Raw genomic sequence first — 25594 nt, 5'->3', positions numbered from 1 at the left:
AGACCAGATTAGATTAGAGGATTTAGTTATATAGTCTCTGGGACAAACCAGATTAGAGGATTTAGTTATATAGTCTCTGGGACAGACCAGATTAGATTAGAGGATTTAGTTATATAGTCTCTGGGACAGACCAGATTAGATTAGAGGATTTAGTTATGTAGTCTCTGGGACAGACCAGATTAGATTAGAGGATTTAGTTATATAGTCTCTGAGACAGACCAGGCCAGATTAGAGGATTTAGTTATATAGTCTCTGGGACAGACCAGATTAGAGGATTTAGTTATATAGTCTCTGGGACAGACCAGATTAGATGATGTAGTTATATAGTCTCTGGGACAGACCAGATCACAGGATTTAGTTATATAGTCTCTGGGACAAACCAGATTAGAGGATTTAGTTATATAGTCTCTGGGACAGACCAGATTAGAGGATTTAGTTATATAGTCTCTGGGACAAACCAGATTAGAGGATTTAGTTATATAGTCTCTGGGACAGACCAGATTAGAGGATTTAGTTATATAGTCTCTGGGACAGACCAGATTAGATTAGAGGATGTAGTTATATAGTCTCTGGGACAGACCAGATTAGAGGATTTAGTTATATCGTCTCTGGGACAGACCAGATTAGATGATTTAGTTATATAGTCTCTGGGACAGACCAGATTAGAGGATTTAGTTATATAGTCTCTGGGACAGACCAGATTAGAGGATTTAGTTATATAGTCTCTGGGACAGACCAGATTAGAGGATTTAGTTATATAGTCTCTGGGACAGACCAGATTAGATTAGAGGATTTAGTTATATAGTCTCTGGGACAGACCAGATTAGATTAGAGGATTTAGTTATATAGTCTCTGGGACAAACCAGATTAGAGGATTTAGTTATATAGTCTCTGGGACAGGCCAGATTAGATTAGAGGATTTAGTTATATAGTCTCGGGACAGACCAGATTAGATTAGAGGATTTAGTTATGTAGTCTCTGGGACAGACCAGATTAGATTAGAGGATTTAGTTATATAGTCTCTGAGACAGACCAGGCCAGATTAGAGGATTTAGTTTTATAGTCTCTGGGACAGACCAGATTAGAGGATTTAGTTATATAGTCTCTGGGACAGACCAGATTAGATTAGAGGATTTAGTTATATAGTCTCTGGGATAGACCAGATTAGATTAGAGGATTTAGTTATATAGTCTCTGGGACAGACCAGATTAGAGGATTTAGTTATATAGTCTCTGGGACAGACCAGATTAGAGGATTTAGTTATATAGTCTCTGGGACAGACCAGATTAGATTAGAGGATTTAGTTATGTAGTCTCTGAGACAGACCAGGCCAGATTAGAGGATTTAGTTATATAGTCTCTGGGACAAACCAGATTAGAGGATTTAGTTATATAGTCTCTGGGACAGACCAGATTAGATTAGAGGATGTAGTTATATAGTCTCTGGGACAGACCAGATTAGATTATGTAGTTATATAGTCTCTGGGACAGACCAGATTAGAGGATTTAGTTATATAGTCTCTGGGACAGACCAGATTAGATTAGAGGATTTAGTTATATAGTCTCTGGGACAGACCAGATTAGATTAGAGGATTTAGTTATATAGTCTCTGGGACAAACCAGATTAGAGGATTTAGTTATATAGTCTCTGGGACAGACCAGATTATATTAGAGGATTTAGTTATGTAGTCTCTGGGACAGACCAGATTAGATTAGAGGATTTAGTTATATAGTCTCTGGGACAGACCATATTAGAGGATTTAGTTATATAGTCTCTGGGACAGACCAGATTAGATGATGTAGTTATATAGTCTCTGGGACAGACCAGATTACAGGATTTAGTTATATAGTCTCTGGGACAAACCAGATTAGAGGATTTAGTTATATAGTCTCTGGGACAGACCAGATTAGAGGATTTAGTTATATAGTCTCTGGGACAGACCAGATTAGAGGATTTAGTTATATAGTCTCTGGGACAGACCAGATTAGAGGATTTAGTTATATAGTCTCTGGGACAGACCAGATTAGATTAGAGGATGTAGTTATATAGTCTCTGGGACAGACCAGATTAGAGGATTTAGTTAAATAGTCTCTGGGACAAACCAGATTAGAGGATTTAGTTATATAGTCTCTGGGACAGACCAGATTAGAGGATTTAGTTATATAGTCTCTGGGACAGACCAGATTAGAGGATTTAGTTATATAGTCTCTGGGACAGACCTGATTAGAGGATTTAGTTATATAGTCTCTGGGACAAACCAGATTAGAGGATTTAGTTATATAGTCTCTGGGACAGACCAGATTAGATTAGAGGATTTAGTTATATAGTCTCTGGGACAGACCAGATTAGAGGATTTAGTTAAATAGTCTCTGGGACAAACCAGATTAGAGGATTTAGTTATATAGTCTCTGGGACAGACCAGATTAGAGGATTTAGTTATATAGTCTCTGGGACAGACCAGATTAGAGGATTTAGTTATATAGTCTCTGGGACAGACCCGATTAGAGGATTTAGTTATATAGTCTCTGGGACAAACCAGATTAGAGGATTTAGTTATATAGTCTCTGGGACAGACCAGATTAGATTAGAGGATTTAGTTATATAGTCTCTGGGACAGACCAGATTAGATTAGAGGATTTAGTTATATAGTCTCTGGGACAGACCAGATTAGATTAGAGGATTTAGTTATATAGTCTCTGGGACAGACCAGATTAGATTAGAGGATTTAGTTATATAGTCTCTGGGACAGACCAGATTAGAGGATGTAGATGAGATTCAAGAAGACTAACTAATAATGAGACAAAAATGAAAGTAAAAAAATGAGACAGGATCAAACCCCCCCTACTGGACCGTAGCTCTTCAACCTGCATTCCAAATGGTACCCTATGTCCTTTAAAGATGACTACATTAGACCAGGTGCCCATAGGGACCCATATAGCTCTGGACAAATGTAGTGCACTATATACGGTTCCATTTGTAACACATACTCAGACCTCTCCTCTCTGCCGTGATACAAACACATTTCACCTCAGGTTCATATGCACCTGATCGAATATATTCTCAACAATACTTCTGTAATATGTTTAAATTAGATGAACTTGCCTAAAGAAAGCAACAAATATTGATTTAACCTGTCTGCAGAATCTTGGTGTAGCCAGTCCATGTCAGTCTATAAATTGTTTGAGCGAGAGAGAGAGAGAGAGAGAGAGAGAGAGAGAGAGAGAGAGAGAGAGAGAGAGAGAGAGAGAGAGAGAGAGAGAGAGAGAGAGAGAGAGAGAGAGAGAGAGAGAGAGAGAGAGAGAATAGTAGTACCACTATATAGGGAATAGGGCTCTGGTCTAAAGTAGTGCACTATATAGGGAATAGGGCTCTGGTCTATAGTAGTGCACTATATAGGGAATAGGGCTCTGGTCTAAAGTAGTGCACTATATAAGGAATAGGGTGCCACATTTGGGACAGACCACCAGAAACAATGCTAGCTAGGAGTCGGAGATTGTTCACACCAAGAGGAGATCTTTCTCTCCATTATATTGTGGTTTGAACTGTGAACCCGAGAGAGAAAAAACACTGTGCATATTATCCAATCTCCAAGGGTAACCAAACGACGTCCAAAGGACGGGCATGGAGGCCAATAGCTACTGGGCCGTGGAGGCTCCTTCACTGTTGTCCCTGTCTGTCTGTTAGTTAGCTCCACTGACTCCTCAACTGTGTCCCACATGGCACCTTATTCCCTATTTAGTGCACTATGGGCCCTGGTCAAAAGTAGTGCACTATATAGGGAATAAGGTGTCATAGGGCCCTGGTCTAAAGTAGTGCACTATATATAGGAAATAGGGTGCCATTTGGAACACACCCAAAGACAACATATGGACACTGTATAACAGCCTCCGGGGCTGGGCAGCTTGGCTCTTACTCACTCACCCTGTTTTTCCCGCAGCCAGAGACATTTGGAATGGGCCAGTGAAGTGGAGAGAAAGGGTCTCAATGGGTAGAGAGAACCAGGGAGAAAGGACCCAGGTGCACTGGCAGGGCAGCAGGGGGCTGAGGAGAAGACAGACGGAGAGAAAGAGAGACAGAGGAGATGAGTTGCTTCAGTTTTTTAGGCCTTCTGTTGAGGGAGTGTCTGTGAAAACGCCGTTCCAATCCTTTAGTTCAGACAGTCACACATCCAAACACCCCTATTCCTCTTTCGCTTTCTTTCTTTCTTTCTCTCATTCTTTCTTCTCTCTCATTCTGCTATCCTTCTCTCCAATAGGCGTGGTACCAGGGCCTTACATAGAGGAGGTGAAAATGTCTCAATGCAGAATAAATCTTTCCTCCCAGACATTGGAGAATGGCAGCCATAACCATAACAATCCCTTTGAGACAGAGTTCCTTATACGGAGCGAGGAGAAAGAGGAGCAGGGATCTTCGAGGGGCAGAGTAAAAAATAGTGACACACTGGAACAAAGAATTACCTTTGCCAGCTGAAAAAAGGCCTGAGAAACCCTTCGTCTTCGGATGTAATTATCCTCTCTACCTAACCCTTCGTCTTCAGATGTAATTCTCCTCTCTACCTAACCCTACCTCTTCAGATGTAATTCTCCTCTCCCCTCTACATAACCCTTCCTCTTCAGATGTAATTCTCCCCTCTACCTCTCTACCTAACCCTTCCTCTTCAGATGTAATTCTCCTCTCCTCTCTACCTAACCCTTCCTCTTCAGATGTAATTCTCCTCTCTACCTAACCCTTCCTCTTCAGATGTAATTCTCCTCTACTACCTAACCCTTCCTCTTCAGATGTAATTCTCCTCTCCTCTACCTAACCCTTCCTCTTCAGATGTAATTCTCCTCTCTACCTAACCCTTCCTCTTCAGATGTAATTCTCCTCTCCTCTCTACCTAACCCTTCCTCTTCAGATGTAATTCTCCTCTCTACCTAACCCTTCCTCTTCAGATGTAATTCTCCTCTCTACCTAACCCTTCCTCTTCAGATGTAATTCTCCTCTCCTCTCTACCTAACCCTTCCTCTTCAGATGTAATTCTCCTCTCCTCTCTACCTAACCCTTCCTCTTCAGATGTAATTCTCCTCTCCTCTCTACCTAACCCTTCCTCTTCAGATGTAATTCTCCTCTCTACCTAACCCTTCCTCTTCAGATGTAATTCTCCTCTCTACCTAACCCTTCCTCTTCAGATGTAATTCTCCTCTCTACCTAACCCTTCCTCTTCAGATGTAATTCTCCTCTCTACCTAACCCTTCCTCTTCAGATGTAATTCTCCTCTCTACCTCTCTACCTAACCCTTCCTCTTCAGATGTAATTCTCCTCTCTACCTCTCTACATAACCCTTCCTCTTCAGATGTAATTCTCCTCTCCTCTCTACCTAACCCTTCCTCTTCAGATGTAATTCTCCTCTCCTCTCTACCTAACCCTTCCTCTTCAGATGTAATTCTCCTCTCCTCTCTACTTAACCCTTCCTCTTCAGATGTAAGTCTCCTTTCTACCTAACCCTTCCTCTTCAGATGTAATTCTCCTCTCTACCTAACCCTTCCTCTTCAGATGTAATTCTCCTCTCTACCTCTCTACCTAACCCTTCCTCTTCAGATGTAATTCTCCTCTCTACCTAACCCCTCCTCTTCAGATGTAATTCTCCTCTCTACCTAACCCTTCCTCTTCAGATGTAATTCTCCTCTCTACCTAACCCTTCCTCTTCAGATGTAATTCTCTTCTCTACCTAACCCTTCCTCTTCAGATGTAATTCTCCTCTCCTCTCTACCTAACCCTTCCTCTTCAGATGTAATTCTCCTTCACCACTCCTCAGCCTGAGATCTAAATATTTAAATAGCAACAGTGAACTCTCATCAATCTTAGTTGTGATTACACAATCAATCAGTTGTGATTACAAAATATGATATGCTAATTCCCATCCTAATGGACACCCAGACTGATTCCACTCCTAATGAACATCCAGACTGATTCCACTCCTAATGGACACTCAGACTGATTCCACTCCTAATGAACACCCAGACTGATTCCACTCCTAATGAACACCCAGACTGATTCCACTCCTAATGAACACCCAGACTGATTCCACTCCTAATGAACACTCAGACTGATTCCACTCCTAATGGACACCCAGACTGATTCCACTCCTAATGAACACTCAGACTGATTCCACTCCTAATGAACACCCAGACTGATTCCACTCCTAATGAACACCCAGACTGATTCCACTCCTAATGGACACCCAGACTGATTCCACTCCTAATGAACACTCAGACTGATTCCACTCCTAATGGACACCCAGACTGATTCCACTCCTAATGAACACCCAGACTGATTCCACTCCTAATGAACACCCAGACTGATTCCACTCCTAATGGACACCCAGACTGATTCCACTCCTAATGGACACCCAGACTGATTCCACTCCTAATGGACACCCAGACTGATTCCACTCCTAATGGACACCCAGACTGATTCCACTCCTAATGGACACCCAGACTGATTCCACTCCTAATGAACACCCAGACTGATTCCACTCCTAATGAACACTCAGACTGGTTCCACTCCTAATGAACACCCAGACTGATTCCACTCCTAATGAACACCCAGACTGATTCCACTCCTAATGGACACCCAGACTGATTCCACTCCTAATGCCACCCAGACTGAGACCATATCTCTCACTCTGATTGAATCACACACACACACACACACACACACACACACACACACACACACACACACACACACACACACACACACACACACACACACACACACACACACACACACACACACACACACACACACACACACACACACAGACAAAGACAGACACACACACACACACACACACACACACACACACACACACACACACACACACACACACACACACACACACACACACACACACACACACACACACACACACACACACACACACACACACAAAGACAGACACACAAATACACACACACACACACACACACACACACACACACACACACACACACACACACACACACACACACACACACACACACACACACACACACACACACACACACACACACACACACACACACACACACACACACACACACACACACACACACACACACACACACACAGACCGGGAGGGCATTGTGTTTTATTCATCTTCAACTCTCCATTGAGTCAGATTCTGCCACAGACCTCAGCATTGTGTGATAAATGGTACAATATTGAGCTACTGTAAAATGCAACACTACTAACACGTTAGGGTCTCATGACAAGGAGCCAGTAGCCTGCAGTACAAAATGAACCAGAAAGGTAAGATCTATTGCAGGTAATACGTCATGGATATGCATAATGAAATCTACATTTACATTTAAGTCATTTAGCAGACGCTCTTATCCAGAGCGACTTACAAATTGGTGCATTCACCTTATGACATCCAGTGGAACAGTCACTTTACAATAGTGCATCTAAATCTTAAAGGGGGGGAGAAGGATTACTTTATCCTATCCTAGGTATTCCTTAAAGAGGTGGGGTTTCAGGTGTCTCCGGAAGGTGGTGATTGACTCCGCTGTCCTGGCGTCGTGAGGGAGTTTGTTCCACCATTGGGGGGCCAGAGCAGCGAACAGTTTTGACTGGGCTGAGCGGGAACTGTACTTCCTCAGTGGTAGGGAGGCGAGCAGGCCAGAGGTGGATGAATTAGAAAATATCCCTGGTCTTTGAAATAACTATCTGTTGGGTGGAATGGATCTACAACAGGACACTTCTGTGCCCAATGGTCTATTCTGCTCTTTAATGTGTTCCTGCGTGCATGTGTGTATAAGCTCTTCCATGTGTTTGTGTGTGTCTGTGAATATCTGAATAAATATTTAGGAATCACCACCAGGGGCAGCAGTAAGCGATGTTTAGAATCACCACCAGGGGGCAGCAGTAAGTGATTTTAGAATCACCACCAGGGGGCAGCAGTAAGTGATGTTTAGAATCATCACCAGGGGGCAGCAGTAAGCGATGTTTAGAATCACCACCAGGGGGCAGCAGTAAGCGATGTTTAGAATCACCACCAGGGGGCAGCAGTAAGCGATGTTTAGAATCATCACCAGGGGGCAGCAGTAAGCAATGTTTAGAATCACCACCAGGGGGCAGCATTAAGCGATGTTTAGAATCATCACCAGGGGGCAGCAGTAAGCGATGTTTAGAATCACCACCAGGGGGCAGCAGTAAGCAATGTTTAGAATCACCACTAGGGGGCAGCAGTAAGCGATGTTTAGAATCACCACCAGGGGGCAGCAGTAAGCAATGTTTAGAATCACCACCAGGGGGCAGGTGCAAGCGATGTTTAGAATCACCACCAGGGGGCAGCAGTAAGCAATGTTTAGAATCACCACCAGGGGGCAGGTGCAAGCGATGTTTAGAATCACCACCAGGGGGCAGGTGTAAGCGATGTTTAGAATCACACCTTTGACTTTTTGTTGTTGTTGTTGTGTTACAAAGTGGGATTAAAATTGGTTGATGAGTGTTACTAGACAACCATTTCACGTAGATTTAAGTCTAAACTGTAACTCAGCCACTCAGGAACGTTCACTGTCTTGGTAGGATATTACAGTTGTAGATTTGGACTTGTGTTTAGTGTTTGGTTCCCTTCTGTTTGGTATCCTAAAAACTCCCTGGTTTCCTTCCTCTACGGCATCTGAGATAGGAAGGACGTAGTAACTGGCTGTATTGATACACCACACAAAGTGTCATTAATAACTTTACCATGCTCAAAAGGTTATTCAATTACAATTTTATTTTATTTATACCCATCTACCAATAGGTGCCGTTTGCGAGGAATTAGAAAATATCCCTGGTCTTTGTGGTTGAATCTGTGTTTGAAATTCACTGCTTGACCAAGGGATCTTGTATGAAATTGTATGTGTGAGGTACAGAGATAAGGTAGTCATTCAGAAATCCAGTTAAACACCATTAATGCACACAGAGACCATGCAACTTATTATCATATGTTTTGCCCCTGAATATTTAAAACTTCTTCAGGCCAGGGTCTATTTTTCTCCACTTCCTGTCTGACTGACGTGCCCAAAGTAAACCGCCTGTTTTTCAGACCCAGAATCCAGGATATGCATAGAATTGGTACCATTGGATAGAAAACACTTTCAAGTTTGTAGGCTACATTAGGCCCAGTGCTGGGTGATCTGGTGACTAGCCTGGCTACATTAGGCCCAGTGCTGGGTGATCTGGTGACTAGCCTGGCTACATTAGGGCCAGTGCTGGGTGATCTGGTGACTAGCCTGGCTACATTAGGCCCAGTGCTGGGTGATCTGGTGACTAGCCTGGCTACATTAGGGCCAGTGCTGGGTGATCTAGTGACTAGCCTGAGGCTACATTAGGCCCAGTGCTGGGTGATCTAGTGACTAGCCTGAGGCTACATTAGGCCCAGTGCTGGGTGATCTAGTGACTAGCCTGAGGCTACATTAGGCCCAGTGCTGGGTGATCTAGTGACTAGCCTGAGGCTACATTAGGCCCAGTGCTGGGTGATCTAGTGACTAGCCTGAGGCTACATTAGGCCCAGTGCTGGGTGATCTAGTGACTAGCCTGAGGCTACATTAGGCCCAGTGCTGGGTGATCCAGTGACTAGCCTGAGGCTACATTAGGCCCAGTGCTGGGTGATCTAGTGACTAGCCTGAGGCTACATTAGGCCCAGTGCTGGGTGATCCAGTGACTAGCCTGAGGCTACATTAGGCCCAGTGCTGGGTGATCTAGTGACTAGCCTGAGGCTACATTAGGCCCAGTGCTGGGTGATCCAGTGACTAGCCTGAGGCTACATTAGGCCCAGTGCTGGGTGATCTAGTGACTAGCCTGAGGCTACATTAGGCCCAGTGCTGGGTGATCCAGTGACTAGCCTGAGGCTACATTAGGCCCAGTGCTGGGTGATCCAGTGACTAGCCTGAGGCTACATTAGGCCCAGTGCTGGGTGATCTAGTGACTAGCCTGAGGCTACATTAGGCCCAGTGCTGGGTGATCTAGTGACTAGCCTGAGGCTACATTAGGCCCAGTGCTGGGTGATCCAGTGACTAGCCTGAGGCTACATTAGGCCCAGTGCTGGGTGATCTGGGTGAGTGACTAGCCTGAGGCTACATTAGGCCCAGTGCTGGGTGATCCAGTGACTAGCCTGAGGCTACATTAGGCCCAGTGCTGGGTGATCTGGGTGATCTAGTGACTAGCCTGAGGCTACATTAGGCCCAGTGCTGGGTGATCCAGCCTGACTACAGCCTGAGGCTACATTAGGCCCAGTGCTGGGTGATCTAGTGACTAGCCTGAGGCTACATTAGGCCCAGTGCTGGGTGATCCAGTGCTGGGTGATCCAGTGACTAGCCTGAGGCTACATTAGGCCCAGTGCTGGGTGATCCAGTGACTAGCCTGAGGCTACATTAGGCCCAGTGCTGGGTGATCCAGTGACTAGCCTGAGGCTACATTAGGCCCAGTGCTGGGTGATCCAGTGACTAGCCTGAGGCTACATTAGGCCCAGTGCTGGGTGATCCAGTGACTAGCCTGAGGCTACATTAGGTGCCCAGTGCTGGGTGATCTGGGTGATCTAGTGACTAGCCTGAGGCTACATTAGGCCCAGTGCTGGGTGATCCAGTGACTAGCCTGAGGCTACATTAGGCCCAGTGCTGGGTGATCCAGTGACTAGCCTGAGGCTACATTAGGCCCAGTGCTGGGTGATCCAGTGACTAGCCTGAGGCTACATTAGGCCCAGTGCTGGGTGATCCAGTGACTAGCCTGAGGCTACATTAGGCCCAGTGCTGGGTGATCCAGTGACTAGCCTGAGGCTACATTAGGCCCAGTGCTGGGTGATCTAGATACTAGACTAAGGCTAAATCAGAATAAAAATAGATTACAAAGTAATGTTCATAGAAAAAGTTATACTTTCTTTAAGCCTGTGCAGTTTTAAAGCATTTTCCCTATAAACCATTTCTTAAGGTTTATCTTAAAACTCACTAGTGTAGGTATGTATTTTATAAGGTCTGGTTCTCCATTTCAACAGTGTTATTAAGGAAAGAGCTTTTCCCAGCCATGCTCCAGCGGTCTGATATTGACAACGCCGGCTCTAGTGTGATGAGAGTTTCTAATTCAGTTCAAAATAACAAAACATGTAACTGAGGGCAAGGTCATTTATAACTTTTAAAACCATCACCTGGGAATCAACTGGAAGCCAGTTCAGTTTCCTGAAATGATTAGGACTAATGTGCGTCCTAGGGCTAAGCCTGAGTATAATTCTCAGCAGTTTGTTTTGGTCTGTTTACAGTTTGTCCTTCAGATCCTTTGCTATGTCACTGGACCATGAGATACAAGCATTGTCGTAGTGGATCAGAGATGTTGCCAGGGTTCTTATAGTCTCTGTATCCAGGGACGTTGCTACACTTGCCAGGAACTTTGTCCAGGGACAGAAACAGGGGACAGGAGAAAGGGGACATTGCTTACACTAAGTTGTCGGTGGGACAGGGGCTGGGGCGGATTGGCAATCTGTGAATTCTGGCAAATGCCAGATGGGCTGGACTGTTTTTTAGTTGGGTGGGCTGGTCAAAATGTACACACAAAAACATTTTGGAAAATAGTCGGCGGCATATGGGCCCGTTAAGATGTTTTTCAATTAAAAAAAAAAAAATTCTCTGTTCAACTAATCTATAATGAGCCTTTGACTGATCAGTGGGCAACCCTCGGCCCCCCCTACCAAGATGGACCGGTCCGGTTGTTCTGATAGGCTGAGCTGAGCCTTTGGATGATCAATGGGCAATGCTCGGCCCCTCTACCAAGATGGGCTGGTCCGGTTGTTCTGATAGGCTGAGCTGAGCCTTTGGCTGATCAATGAGCAATGCTCGGCCCCTCTACCAAGATGGGCTAGTTGTTCTGATAGGTTGAGCTGAGCCTTTGGCTGATCAATGGGCAATACTCGGCCCCTCTACCAAGATAGGCTGGTCCGGTTGTTCTGATAGGTTGAGCAGAGGTCACGCAAATGCACATTCAAAGTTAAATGCAACATCAGCAAAGACACCTGCTCTGATTCTGTCATCAGCTAGACAGCCAAGATCACTGATCATAAAAATGGAATGGGTGCATATCAACTTAGAAACAGCACATTCTACATTGCCATGTCACTCAACAAGTCCTATTTTTGGCCAGCTAAAACCATGAGTCAAACGGTAAAGTGCATTATCCTCATGATTCCTTTAACTTCTTCGAGATAGGGGGCGCTCTTTTAATTTTTGGATAACAAACGTTCCTGTTTTAAACAAGATATTTTGTCACGAAAAGATGCTCGACTATGCATGTAATTGACAGCTTTGGAAAGAAAAAACTCTGACGTTTCCAAAACTGCAAAGATATTATCTGTGAGTGCCCCAGAACTAATGCTACAGGCGAAACCAAGATGAAGTTTCATACAGGAAATCCCCCAGATTCTGAAGGCGCTGTGTTCCAATGTCTCCTTATATGGCTGTGAATGCGCCAGGAATGAGCCTGCCCTTTCTGTCTATTCCCCGAGGTGTCTGCAGCATTGTGATGTGTTTGTAGGCATATCATTGGAAGATTGACCATAAGAGACTACATTTACCAGGTGTCCGCCCGGTGTCCTGTGTCGAAATTATTGCGTAATCTCTAGGTCCATGCGCGTTCCATTTCTTCAGAAGAGAAAGTCAACTGCCACGAAGGATTTATCATCGATAGATATGTGAAAAACACCTTGATGATTGATTCTAAACATCGTTTGCCATGTTTCTGTCGATATTATGGAGTTAATTTGGAAAAAAGTTTGCGTTTTAATTACTTTATTTTTTTTCCTTTTTTCTTTTTCTTTTTTTCTTACCCAAACGTGATGAAGAAAACGGAGCGATTTGTCAACACAAATAATCTTTTTGTAAAAACTGAACATTTGCTATCTAACTGAGACTCTCCTCATTGAAAACATCTGAAGTTCTTCAAAGGTAAATGATTTTATTTGAATGCTTTTCTGCTTTTTGTGAAAATGTTGCATGCTGAATGCCAGGTATAATGCTATGCTAGGCTATCAATACTGTTACACAAATGCTTGTTTAGCTATGGTTCAAAAGCATATTTTGAAAATCTGAGATGACAGTGTTCTTAACAAAAGGCTAAGCTTGAGAGCTAGCATATTGATTTCATTTCATTTGCGATTTTCATGAATAGTTAACGTTGCGTTTTGGTAATGGGCTTGAGGCTGTAGTCACGATCCCGGATCCGGGATGGCTCGACGCAAGAAGTTAATGAAAGTGTCTGCCCTGCCCCTGTGTCCTCGCAGGGCTCTGCCCCTCTGTCCTCACTGGGCCCTGCCCCTGTGTCCTCACTGGGCCATGCTGCTGTGTCCTCACTGGGCCCTGCCCCTGTGTCCTCACTGGGCCCTGCCCCTGTGTCCTCACTGGGCCATGCTGCTGTGTCCTCACTGGGCCCTGCCCCTGTGTCCTCACTGGGCCCTGCCGCTGTGTCCTCACTGGGCCCTGCCCCTGTGTCCTCACTGGGCCCTGCCCCTGTGTCCTCACTGGGCCATGCTGCTGTGTCCTCACTGGGCCCTGCCCCTGTGTCCTCACTGGGCCCTGCCCCTGTGTCCTCACTGGGCCATGCTGCTGTGTCCTCACTGGGCCATGCTGCTGTGTCCTCACTGGGCCATGCTGCTGTGTCCTCACTGGGCCCTGCCCCCCTGTGTCCTCACTGGGCCCTGCCTCACCCCTGTGTCCTCACTGGGCCCTGCCCCTGTGTCCTCACTGGGCCCTACCCCTGTGTCCTCACTGGGCCCTGCCCCTGTGTCCTCACTGGGCCCTGCCCCTGTGTCCTCACTGGGCCCTGCCCCTGTGTCCTCACTGGGCCCTGCCCCTGTGTCCTCACTGGGCCCTACCCCTGTGTCCTCACTGGGCCCTGCCCCTGTGTCCTCACTGGGCCCTGCCCCTGTGTCCTCACTGGGCCCTACCCCTGTGTCCTCACTGGGCCCTACCCCTGTGTCCTCACTGGGCCCTACCCCTGTGTCCTCACTGGGCCCTGCTGCTGTGATGAGGGAGCCACACTCCTTTCCCCCAAGTGCACCAAAGAAAAACAGCATTCTGATTGTATAACATGTCAAGATGTAATGGCAGGAACTGCTGGAGTCCTATATTAACAGGTAACTATAGCAACTGTAGTCTAATTGTCAACTCAAAATTCATGACATCACTGGATTAGGTTGCACATCAAAATATCTTGAATCATGTATTCCTGCTTGGACATGTTCGATGAAACAACTGATTTCTTGAATACTAGTCTATTTATTGTCCTTATGATTTAGAAAGTGAAAGTACTACTTTATGAGATGATTCCAAGTCATGATTTGTGTCCGACCATATAATAGAGCTAGTGCCACCATCTGTAAACAGCTAGAGGCAGCACTGACACCAGCTGAAATGTTAATCTGGAGTCCTGTAATAGTAATGAACATTTAGGGTCAACGGGACCTCAGGGCGATTTGTATTATTCTGTACATCTGTGACAGTACATAAGATCCACTTGCAAGCCAAGTGTCAGCCTTTTGGCACAGGCCACCAGGTTTTCTGGCTAATTTGTTCTGGTACTGGGTAAAGTTCATGATGCCGTAGACCTTAAACAAGTGTGCCAGGACCAGTGGAAACAGAATAGACCCATAGTACCGGGACATTTTAGCCCCAAAACCTGGTTGCCTCTGCCAGGAGAATGACACTTGGCAAGTGGCTCTTCCAGCAAGACAATAACCACAAGCACACATCAAAATCCACAAAGAAATGGTTAATTGACCACAAAAATCAACATTTTGCAATGGCCATCTCAGTCTCCGGACTTCAACCCCATTGAAAACCTGTGGTTGGAATTGAAGAGGACTGTCACCGCCTGTTGGCTCCCCTGCCTGTTCAGGTGGTGCTCCCCTGCCTGTTCCGGTGGTGCTCCCCTGCCTGTTCGGGTGGTGCTCCCCTGCCTGTTTGGGCGGTGCTCCCCTGCCTGTTCGGGCGGTGCTCCCCTGCCTGTTCGGGTGGTGCTCCTCTGCCTGTTCGGGTGGTGCTCCCCTGCCTGTTGGGGCGGTGCTCCTCTGCCTGTTCGGGTGGTGCTCCCCTGCCTGTTGGGGCGGTGCTCCTCTGGTGCTCCCCCTGCCTCCCCTGTGTTCGGGTGGTGCGGTTCGGGTGGTGCTCCCCTGCCTGTTCGGGCGGTGCTCCCCTGCCTGTTCGGGCGGTGCTCCCCTGCCTGTTCGGGTGGTGCTCCCCTGCCTGTTCGGGTGGTGCTCCCCTGCCTGTTCGGGCGGTGCTCCCCTGCCTGTTCGGGTGGTGCGCCTGTGCTGCCTGTTCGGGCCCCCCTGCCTGTTCGGGTGGTGCTCCCCTGCCTGTTCGGGCGGTGCTCCCTGCCTGTGCGGTGCTCCCTGCCTGTTCGGGCGGTGCTCCCCTGCCTGTTCGGGTGGTGCTCCCCTGCCTGTTCGGGCGGTGCTCCCCTGCCTGTTCGGGCGGTGCTCCCCTGCCTGTTCGGGCGGTGCTCCCCTGCCTGTTCGGGCGGTGCTCCCCTGCCTGTTCGGGCGGTGCTCCCCTGCCTGTTCGGGCGGTGCTCCCCTGCCTGTTCGGGCGGTGCTCCCCTGCCTGTTCGGGCGGTGCTCCCCTGCCTGTTGGGGCGGTGCTCGGCGGTCGTCGTCACCGGCCTACTAGCCGCCACCGATCCCTTTTTCTTTTGGGTTAGTTTTGTCTCATTTGTTACACCTGTTCCTAGTTTGCGGTTGATTTTCTTCCCTATTCAGCGTATGGAACCCGTCGCTTTGTTGTGATTATTTTGATGTTCACGTTGTATCGTTGGTGTTGTTAGTGCTCTGGACCTTGTTACCCGTCCTCGTCTCCTGTCTGACGGGGCGAGCCCTGGAGTTGGTCAATGCAGTGTAGAATGGCCCAGACTCGGCGAGGGATCACTACCCCGAGTTCACCCGCCGATTCCGGGCTGTGTTTGTCCTTACATAAATGCTTGATATGTATTTGCCGAAAAGCTTTTTTGAAATCTGGCATGCCAGGTGGATTAACAACGAGCTAAGCTGTGTTTTGCTATATTGCACTTGTGATTTCATGAAAATTAAATATTTTTAGTAATTTAATTTGAATTCGGCGCTCTGCAATTCAACGGATGTTGACGAAAATGATCCCGGCAACGGGATGGGTGCATCAAGAGTTAAACTCAGTTTTTCACAATTCCTGACATTTAATCCTAGTAAATATTCCATGTTTTAGGTCAGTTAGGATCACCACTTTATTTTTTGAATGTGAAATGTCAGAATAATAGTAGAGAGAATGATTTATTTCAGATTTGATTTCTTTTCATCACATTCCCAGTGGGTCAGAAGTTTACATAGTCAATTAGTATTTGGTAGCATTGCCTTTAAATTGTTTAACTTAGGTAAAACGTTACAGGAGGCCTTCCACAAGCTTCCCACAATAAGTTGGGTGAATTTTGGCCCATTCCTCCTGACAGAGCTGGTGTAATTGAGTCAGGTTTGTAGGCCTCCTTGCTCACACACGCTTTTTCAGTTCTGCCCACAAATGTTCTATAGGATTGAGGTCAGGGCTTTGTGATGGCCACTCCAATACCTTGACTTTGTTGTGCTTAAGCCATTTTGCCACAACTTTGGAAGTATGCTTGGGGTCATTGTCCATTTGGAAGACCCATTTGCAACCAAGCTTTATCTTCCTGACTGATGTCTTGAGAGGTTGCTTCAATATATCCACATAATTTTCACACCTCATGATGCCATCTATTTTGTGAAATGCACCAGTCCCTCCTGCAGCAAAGCACCCCAACAACATGATGCTGCCACCCCCGTGCTTCACGGTTGGGATGGTGTTCTTCGGCTTGCAAGCCACCCCCTTTTTCCTCCAAACATAACGATGGTCATTATGGCCAAACAGTTCTATTTCTGTTTCATCAGACCAGAGGACATTTCTCCAAAAAGTACGATCTTAGTCCCCATGTGCAGTTGCAAACCGTATTCTGGCTTTTTATGGCGGTTTTGGAGCAGTGGCTTCTTCCTTGCTGAGCGGCCTTTCAGGTTATGTTGATATAGGACTTGTCTCCTTCCTGAGCGGTGTGACGGCTGCGTGGTCCCACGGTGTTTATACTTGTGTACTATTGTTTGTACAGATGAACATGGTACCTTCAGGCATTTGGAAATTGCTCGCGAGGATGAACCTGACTTGTGGAGGTCTACAATTTTTATTCTGAGGTCTTGGCTGATTTCTTTTGATTTTCCCATGATGTCAAGCAAAGAGGCACTGAGTTTGAAGGTGGGCCTTGAAATACATCCACAGATGCACCTTCATTGACTCAAATTATGTCAATTAGCCTATCAGAAGCTTCTAAAGCCATGACATAATTTTCTGGAATTTTCCAAGCTGTTTAAAGTCACAGTCAACTTAGTGTATGTAAACTTCTGACCCACTGGAGTTGTGATACAGTGAATTACGTATTAGGGAAATAATCTGTGTGTAAACAATCATGTTGGAAAAATGACTTGTGTCACAAAGTAGATTTGTCAAAGCTATAGTTTGTTAACAAGAAATGTGTGGAGTGGTTGAAAAAAAAGGTTTTAATGACTCCAACCTGAATGTTTGTAAACTTCTGTTCTGACTTCAACTGTATGTCTGAACAGTGTCAACTACGGAGGAGTACAGCATGCTGATCTTAACTACTGTGTGTGTGTGTGTGTGTGTGTGTGTGTGTGTGTGTGTGTGTGTGTGTGTGTGTGTGTGTGTGTGTGTGTGTGTGTGTGTGTGTGTGTGTGTGTGTGTGTGTGTGTGTGTGTGTGTGTGTGTGTGTGTGTGTGTGTGTGTGTGTGTGTGTGTGTGTGCGTGCTGATGGTAGCTAGTAGTGAAACACCTCAGGGGGTTTCTATACTGTAGCCGTGAACTCCGCATAGTCCTGTCATTATGTGCAAACTAAAACCCAAACCAACACATCACTTTAATCTCAAATTCCCCAATCAGTTGATTTTCTGTGTGTAAATCATCTGACAGAGGCAGTGGAAGTGAGAAAGTGCTGAGACATGCAAATGTATTTCAATCAGACCTGGGTCTGCGTTCGAAATGGCACCCTATTCCCTATAAAGTGCACTACTTTTGACCAGAGCCCTATTCGCTAATAGCCATTTGGGACACAAACCTGTTTTTATTCCATTCTGCTTTCAGCGTTTTTCCAAATGCCTCATTCGTTCGTAAATCTCTGATGTAGACTGGCTTCCAGTTGGTGGAATCAAATTACGTTCATCTGACAAGCTTGTTTTTCTGGACCAGAATAATATAATTGTTTTGAATATAATTCAGTTTATTTGATTTGATATGGTTTCCTGTTTCTCGGGGTTTTTGCACGTTTGTGTTGTTGCAGAATATTTATAAAAATACTTTTCAAAATTGGATATTGCAAACGACATGCTTTATTGAAGTTAATAATGTCTTATTTTTTAATCATATCTATAACAAATCTATCAAACTGGATCACTGTTTCCAGTCAGTAGAAATGTACCCACATTTCAATGACAAGTAAATCATTTGTGATATGATTAGTAAATGCTATAATGTAGTTATTTTGTAAGAGACATCTCCCAATTAGCTAAAATCCTATTTTTCAATTGTTCAGTGCGAATCTAGCAAAATAATCATGTTGTGCTATACCAACCAGTAACTCCCTGTTACTCTCCCTTCATTACTGTTTGGTCCTGTAGTGAACTCTCCCTTCATTACTGTGTGGTCCTGTAGTGAACTCTCCCTTCATTACTGTGTGGTCCTGTAGTGAACTCTCCCTTCATTACTGTGTGGTCCTGTAGTGAACTCTCCCTTCATTACTGTGTGGTCCTGTAGTGAACTCTCCCTTCATTACTGTGTGGTCCTGTAGTGAACTCTCCCTTCATTACTGTGTGGTCCTGTAGTGAACTCTCCCTTCATTACTGTGTGGTCCTGTAGTGAACTCTCCCTTCATTACTGTGTGGTCCTGTAGTGAACTCTCCCTTCATTACTGTGTGGTCCTGTAGTGAACTCTCCCTTCATTACTGTGTGGTCCTGTAGTGAACTCTCCCTTCATTACTGTGTGGTCCTGTAGTGAACTCTCCCTTCATTACTGTGTGGTCCTGTAGTGAACTCTCCCTTCATTACTGTGTGGTCCTGTAGTGAACTCTCCCTTCATTACTGTGTGGTCCTGTAGTGAACTCTCCCTTCATTACTGTGTGGTCCTGTAGTGAACTCTCCCTTCATTACTGTGTGGTCCTGTAGTGAACTCTCCCTTTATTACTGTGTGGTCCGGTAGTGAACTCTCCCTTCAATACTGTGTGGTCCTGTAGTGAACTCTCCCTTCAATACTGTGTGGTCAGTATACAGTGTGTGAAAATTAAGTAAGGAGGTAAGGCAATGAATATGCCAATAGTGGCGAAGTAATTACAATTTAGCAATTTACACTTGAGTGATGTGAGCAGATGAGGTTGTGGAAGTAGAAATACTGGTGTGCAAAGGAGCAGAAAAACACAAATAATATGGGGATGAGGTAGGTAATTGGTTGGATAGGCTATTTACAGATGGGCTATTTACAGCTGCAGCGATCGGTAAATTGCTCTAACAGCTGACGCTTAAAGTTAGTGAGGGAGATATAAGTCGCCAGCTACAGTAATTTTTGCAATTCGTTCCAGTCACAGGCAGCAGAGAACTGGAAGGAAAGGCAGCCAAAGGAGGTGTTGGCTTTGGGGATGACCAGTGAAATATATCTGCTGGAGCGCGTGCTACGGGTGGGTGTTGCTATGGTGATCAGTGAGCTGAGATAAGGCAGAGCTTTTCCTAGCAAGGACTTATAGATGACCTGGAGCCAGTGGGTTTGGTGATGAATATGTAGCGAGGACCAGCCAACGAGAGCATAAAGGTCGCAGTGGTGGGTAGTATATGGGGATTTGGTGACAAAACGGATGGCACTGTGATAGACTACATCCAATTTGCTGAGTAGAGTGTTGGAGGCTATTTTGTAAATGCTATTTTGTAAATCCTACCTTATATCCTTCCTGTTTGGCCCTGTCCAGGGGTGTCCTCGGATGGGGCCACAGTGTCTCCTGACCCCTCCTGTCTCAGCCTCCAGTATTTATGCTACAGTAGTTTATGTGTCGGGGGGCTAGGGTCAATTTGTTATATCTGGAGTACTTCTCCTGTCCTATTCGGTGTCTTGTGTGAATCTAAGTGTGCGTTCTCTAATTCTCTCCTCTCTTTCTTTCTCTCTCTCGGAGGAACTGAGCCCTAGGACCATGCCCCAGGACTACCTGACATGATGACTCCTTGCTGTCCCCAGTCCACCTGACTGTGCTGCTGCTCCAGTTTCAACTGTTCTGCCTTACTATTATTCGACCATGCTGGTCATTTCTGAACATTCGAACATCTTGGCCATGTTCTGTTATAATCTCCACCCGGCACAGCCAGAAGAGGACTGGCCACCCCTCATAGCCTGGTTCCTCTCTAGGTTTCTTCCTAGGTTTTGGCCTTTCTAGGGAGTTTTTCCTAGCCACCGTGCTTCTACACCTGCATTGCTTGCTGTTTGGGGTTTTAGGCTGGGTTTCTGTACAGCACTTTGAGATATCAGCTGATGTACGAAGGGCTATATAAATACATTTGAAAATTTGAATTTGGAATAGTCAGTATTACGACGATATGTTTGGCAGCATGAGTGAAGGCTTTGTTGCGAAATAAGAAGCCGATTCTAGATTTAATTTTGGATTGGAGATGCTTAATATGAGTCTGGAAGGAGAGTTTATAGTCTAGCCAGACACCTAGGTATTTATAGTTGTCCACATAGTCTAAGTCAGAACCGTCCAGAGTGGTGATGAGAGGCGGGCGGGCGGGTGTAGGCAGCGATCGGTTGAAGAGCATGCATTTAGTTTTACTAGCATTTAAAAGCAGTTGGAGGCCATGGAAGGAGTGTTGTATCGTGTTGAAGCTCGTCTGGAGGTTAGTTAACACAGTGCCCAAAGAAAAGCCAAATGTATACAGAATGATGTTGTCAGTGTAGAGGTGGATTAGAGAATCACCAGCAGCAAGAGTGACATTGATATATTCAGAGAAAAGAGTCGGCCTGAGGATTGAACCCTGTGACACCCCCATAGAGACTTCCAGATGTCTGGACAACAGGCCCTCTGATTTGACACGCTGAACTCTGTCTGAGAAGTAGTTGGTGAACCAGGCGAGGCAGTCATTTGAGAAACCAAGGCTGTCGAGTCTGCCGATAAGAATATGGTGATTGACAGAGTCCAAAGTCTTGGCCAGGTCGATGAAGACGGCTGCACAGTCTTTTATTGATGGCGGTTATGATATTGTTTAGGAAATTGAGCGTGGCTGAGGTGCACCCGTGACCAGCTCGGAGGGCAGGATGGATATAGGTCTATAACAGTTTGGGTTTAGTGTGTCTCCCCCTTTGAAGAGGGGGATGACCGCGGCCACTTTCCAATCTTTAGGAATCTCAGACAATATGAAAGAGAGGTTAAACAGACTAGTAATAGGGGTTGCAACAATGGAGGCAGAACATTTTAGGAAGAGAGGGTCCAGATTGTCTTGTCCAGCTGATTTGTAGGGATCCAGAATTTGCAGAACATCAGCTGTCTGGATTTTGGTGAAGGAGAAGTGGGAGGGGAGGGGGGGGCTTGGGGGGGGGGTTGCAGAACTGTTGGCTAGGGTTGGGGTAGCCAGGTGGAAAGCATGGCCAGCCGTAGAGAAATGCTTACTGAAATTCTTGATTATCGTGGATTTATCGGTGGTGACACTGTTTCCTAGTATCAGTGCAGGGGCAACTGGGAGGAGGTGGTCTTATTCTCCATGGACTTTACAGTGTCCCAAAACGTTTTGGAATTTGTGCAGCAGGATGCAAATTTTTTCTGTTTGAAAAATCTAGCCTTTGCTTTCCTAACTGACTGTGTGTATTGGTTCCTGACTCCCCTGCAAAGTTGCATATCGCGGGGGCTATCCGATGCTAATGCAGAACGCCACAGGATGTTTATTGTGCTGGTCAAGGGCAGTCAAGTCTTGAAATTCTTACTTACAGGCTCTAACCAATAGTGCAAAAAAGGTGTTAGGTGAACAACAGGTAGGTAAAGAAATAAAACAACAGTAAATAGACAGGCTATATACAAGCATGCTTGATTAAGATGGTGACAAAAACACTTTTAAAGAGCAACCAGGCATCCTCTACTGACGGGATGAGGTCATTATCCTTCCAGGATACCCGGGCCAGGTCGATTAGAAAGGCCTGCTCGCAAAAGTGTTTTGGAGAGCGTTTGACAGTGATGAGGGGTGGTCGTTTGACCGCGGACTGATAACGGACGCAGGCATTGAGGCTGAGATCTTGGTTGAAAACAGCAGAGGTGTATTTAGAGGGCAAGTTGATGATATCTATGAGAGTGCCCATGTTTACAGATTTGGGGTTGCACCTGGTAGGTTCCTTGATAATTTTTGTGAGATTGAGGCATCTATCTTAGATTGTAGGAATGGCCGGGGTGTTAATCGTATCCTAATTTAGGTTACTTAGTGGTACGAACTCGGGCGATAGATGGGGGGCAATCAATTCACATATGGTGTCCAGGGCACAGTTGGGAACTGAGGGGGGTCTATAACAAGCGGCAACAGTGAGGGACTTATTCTGGAGTGATGGATCTTTAAAAGTAGAAGCTCGAATTGTTTGGGCACAGACCTGGATAGTATGACAGAACTCTGCAGGCTATCTCTGCACTAGATTGCAACTCTGCCCCTTTAGCAGATCTGTCTTTTCGGAAAATGTTGTAGTTGGGGATGAAAATTTCAGAATTTTTGGTGGCCTTTCTAAGCCAGGATGCATACATGGCTAGGACATCAGGGTTGGCGGAGTGTGCTAAAACAGTGAATAAAGCACATTTAGGGAGTCGGCTTCTGACGTTAATATGCATGAAACCAAGGCTTTTACGGTTACATAAGTCAACAAATGAGAGCACCTTGGGAATAGGTGTGGTACTGGGGTCTACAGGGCCTGGGTTAACCTCTACATCACCAAGGAACAGAGGAGGAGTAGGGTAAGGGTACGGCTAAAGGCTAAAAGAACTGGCCGTCTAGTGCGTAGGGAGCAGAGAATAAAAGAAGCAGGTTTATGCATGTGGTAGGATAGATTCAGGGCATAGTGTACAGACATGAGTATGGTATGGTGCGAGTAAAGCGGGGGTAAACCTAGGCATTGAGTGACGATGAGAGAGGTTGCATCTCTGGAGGCGCCAGGTAAGCTAGGTGCGGTCTCCGCGTGTGTGGAGGGGTGGGACAAAGGGGCTATCTGAGGCATGTTGAGCGGGACTCGGGGCTCCGCAGTAAAATAAAACAGTGAGAGCAACAGTGAGAGCTGCCCTAAACAACACTATACATATTGACATTATAGAGAGGCATAAAGCAACAGGTGTTGATTGGGAGAGCTGAGACAACAACAGGTAAACAGCTAAGACAACAACGACGGGTAAATGGCGATGAATGGGCAGAAAGGGTCAGTTGGCCTGAGTTGGAGGCCGGGGCTGACCGATAAACAAAGTTAAGTACCGTGTTAATGAACAGTCCAGCAGGCATCAGCTATGTAGCCGAGTGATCATAGGGTTCAATGAGCAGCAATAGATGAAACAGAGAGCCGTTTGGTAGTCGATTACTATGCTAGGCAAGCGGGAGACACGGCGTTCAGGAGGCTAGCGGGCAGATGGATTATCACCAATATCCTCGACGCTGGTTGAGAGCACGCAGGCCGAATTGCGTTAGCAGACCAGCAGACCAGTAGACCAGCAGACCAGCAGACCAGCAGACCAGCAGACCAGTAGACCAGCAGACCAGTAGACCAGCAGACCAGTAGACCAGCAGACCAGCAGACCAGTAGACCAGTAGACCAGTAGACCAGCAGACCAGCAGACCAGTAGACCAGCAGACCAGCAGACCAGTAGACCAGCAGACCAGCAGACCAGCAGACCAGCAGACCAGTAGACCAGCAGACCAGTAGACCAGCAGACCAGTAGACCAGCAGACCAGTAGACCAGCAGACCAGCAGACCAGCAGACCAGCAGACCAGTAGACCAGCAGACCAGCAGACCAGCAGACCAGCAGACCAGTAGACCAGCAGACCAGTAGACCAGCAGACCAGTAGACCAGCAGACCAGTCGTGATGGATCGGCGGGGCTCCATGTCGACAAAGGGTCCAGGCCAATTGGCAAGAGAGATATTGTAGTTGGTGTACTTCATTTGCTAGCCGGGAGATGGGCCTAGCTTGAGGCTAGCTCGAGGCCAACTGGTGCATTCTTCTGGACAATAGCCACCCGGTAGCAGCTAGCTAGCTGCGATGATCCGGTGTAATGGTCCAGAGCTTGTGGCAGGAATCCGGTGATGTAGCGGGGGGAAAAAAAAGCAGTTCGATATGCTCAGGGCTGATATCACGCTGTGCAGACTGGCAGGTATTATCCAGGCTATCCAGGCTAAAGCGGCTGGTGTCTGAGCTATATGCTCTGATATCACGCTGTGCAGACTGGCAGGTATTATCCAGGCTGGCTAAAGCGGCTGGTGTCTGAGCTATATGCTCTGATATCACGCTGTGCAGACTGGCAGGTATTATCCAGGCTATCCAGGCTAAAGCGGCTGGTGTCTGAGCTATATGCTCTGATATCACGCTGTGCAGACTGGCAGGTATTATCCAGGCTATCCGGGCTAAAGCGGCTGGTGTCTGAGCTATAGGTAAACACTGCTAGCAGTGGCTAACAATGACTACATAGCTAGTAGCTAATTAGCTGGCTGGCTCCTGATGGCTCCTGATGGCATTACAAGCATTTCGCTACACTCGCATTAACATCTGCTAACCATGTGTATGTGACAAATAAAATTTGATTTGATTTGGCTAGCATCTGAAGGACTTTCCAGTTATAAGGTATATCAGATCCGTACCATGTAGGGTGAGGCAGGTTGCAGCAAGATATAGGAAAAGAGATATAATGAAATTTATAAAAAAAAAAAAATAAACAAATATAATATTTACAAAAGAACACGTCTCACTGCTGCACCATCTTGGATGTTATAAAAGTAGGGCACTATATAGGGAATAGGGCTCTGGTCTATAGTAGTGCACTATATAGGGAATAGGGCTCTGGTCTATAGTAGTACCACTATATTGGGAATAGGGCTCTGGTCTATAGTAGTGCACTATATAGGGAATAGGGCTCTGGTTAACAGTAGTGTACTATATAGGGATTAGGGCTCTGGTCTATAGTAGTGTACTATATAGGGAATAGGGCTCTGGTCTATAGTAGTGTACTATATAGGGAATAGGGCTCTGGTCTATAGTAATGCACTATATAGGGAATAGGGCTCTGGTCTATAGTAGTACCACTATATAGGGAATAGGGCTCTGGTCTATAGTAGTGCACTATATAGGGAATAGGGCTCTGGTCTATAGTAGTGCACTATATAGGGAATAGGGCTCTGGTCTATAGTAGTGCACTATATAGGGAATAGGGCTCTGGTCTATAGTAGTACCACTATATAGGGAATAGGGCTCTGGTCTATAGTAGTGCACTATATAGGGAATA

The sequence above is a fragment of the Oncorhynchus gorbuscha genome, linkage group LG09, assembly GCF_021184085.1.
Source record: "Oncorhynchus gorbuscha isolate QuinsamMale2020 ecotype Even-year linkage group LG09, OgorEven_v1.0, whole genome shotgun sequence".
In the NCBI taxonomy this organism is placed as follows: Eukaryota; Metazoa; Chordata; class Actinopteri; order Salmoniformes; family Salmonidae; genus Oncorhynchus; species Oncorhynchus gorbuscha.
Note: the sequence above shows the minus strand (reverse complement) of the source record.